At 38.1% G+C, this 1503-nt stretch overlaps 1 pseudogene; it reads left to right on the top strand.

The window, feature by feature from the left end:
• Positions 1-603: 603 nt before the first annotated feature.
• Positions 604-1046, top strand: LOC112398658 (60S ribosomal protein L32 pseudogene; annotated as a pseudogene).
• The last annotated feature ends 457 nt before the right edge of the window (positions 1047-1503 follow it).

Raw genomic sequence — 1503 nt, 5'->3', positions numbered from 1 at the left:
AATTTTTTTTTTTTTTTTTTGTGGTATGCGGACCTCTCACTGTTGTGGCCTCTCCCGTTGCAGAGCACAGACTCCGGACGCGCAGGCTCAGTGGCCAGGGCTCATGGGCCCAGCTGCTCCGCGGCATGTGGGATCTTCCCGGACCGGGACACGAACCCGTGTCCCCTGCATCGGCAGGCGGACTCTCAACCACCGCGCCACCAGGGAAGCCCTATGTAGGTAAATTTTTAAAAATTCCTTCATTTTTAAATTTCTTTAAAATGTATTTTATTGTTTAAATTATAAAATAATAATATATTTGTGGGGTTTATGCCAATGAAGATGTAGATTATTTGACAATAAAAGTATAAAGAAGAGGAGGGCATAATAGAAATATACCGTTATACATTTCTTACATTAAAACTCAAGAGGCATGATGTTACTTGAAGAAAGACTGTGATAAGATGCATATTGCAAACCCTAGAGCTCCTACTGCATAAACTTAAAAGTTATAGCTAGTAAGACCATGGTAAAGAAAAATTGAATATTGAAAATATTTAAATAGTCATAAAGAATGCAGGGATGAAGAACAAAACATATATGTGACACATCCTCCTCAGCATCATGGCCGCCCTCAGACCTCTCATGAAGCCAAAGATCAAAAAGAGAGTCAAGAAATCCATCCAGCACCAGTCAGACTGATATGTCATAATAAAGCAGAACTGGCAGAAGCCCAGGGGCATGACAGTAGGGTGCGCAGGAGATTCAGGGGCCAGATTTTGATGTTCAAATTTGGTTACTGGAACAGCAAGAAAACAAAGCACTTGTTGACCAGTGACTTCTGAAAGTTTCTGTCCACAGTGTCAAGGAGCTTGAAATGCTGCTGATGTGGAGCATATATTACTGGGCTGTGATTTCTCACATCGTCTCCTCTAAGAATCACAGAGCCATTGTGGAAAGAGCAGTCTAGCCAGCTGTCAGTCATCAATCCCAATGCCAGGCTGCACAGTGAAGAAAATGAAGAGACAGCTTGTGTGCACATTGTATTTGTGTTAATAAAACCATAAAACTCAAAAAAGTGTACATATAGGACAAATTGAAAACAAATAGCTGGATGGTACACTTAGAAACAACCATGTAAATCATTAAATTAATTATAAATGCTCTAAACTTTCTAAAAAAAAGCCAAAGAATATTACACTGGATTTAAGTGCTAAATCCAATTTTATATCATGTAGAGGAAGTGCATTTTAAATATGGAGTTACAGATAGTCCAACAGTAAGAGAATGGGAAAATATACAGAGAAGTCCTCACAACCAGGAATATTGACAAAGATGAGAAGGGGAATTTCATAAAAATGAAAGTGTCAATTCTGAATCCCTGTGAACCTAATACCAGAGATTCATAAATCTATGAAGCAAAAACTGAGAAAAATCTGCAAGCAAAATTAGACAAATCCACATTACAGTTGAAATTTCTGCAGAAAATTACTAAGGATATAAAAGATGTGAATAAAATATCAA

Source organism: Neophocaena asiaeorientalis, unplaced genomic scaffold, assembly GCF_003031525.2.
Source record: "Neophocaena asiaeorientalis asiaeorientalis breed wild unplaced genomic scaffold, Neophocaena_asiaeorientalis_V1.1 scaffold26, whole genome shotgun sequence".
Classification (NCBI taxonomy): Eukaryota; Metazoa; Chordata; class Mammalia; order Artiodactyla; family Phocoenidae; genus Neophocaena; species Neophocaena asiaeorientalis.
The sequence above is the reverse complement of the archived record's forward strand: the minus strand, read 5'-3'. Positions and strand labels throughout refer to the sequence as shown.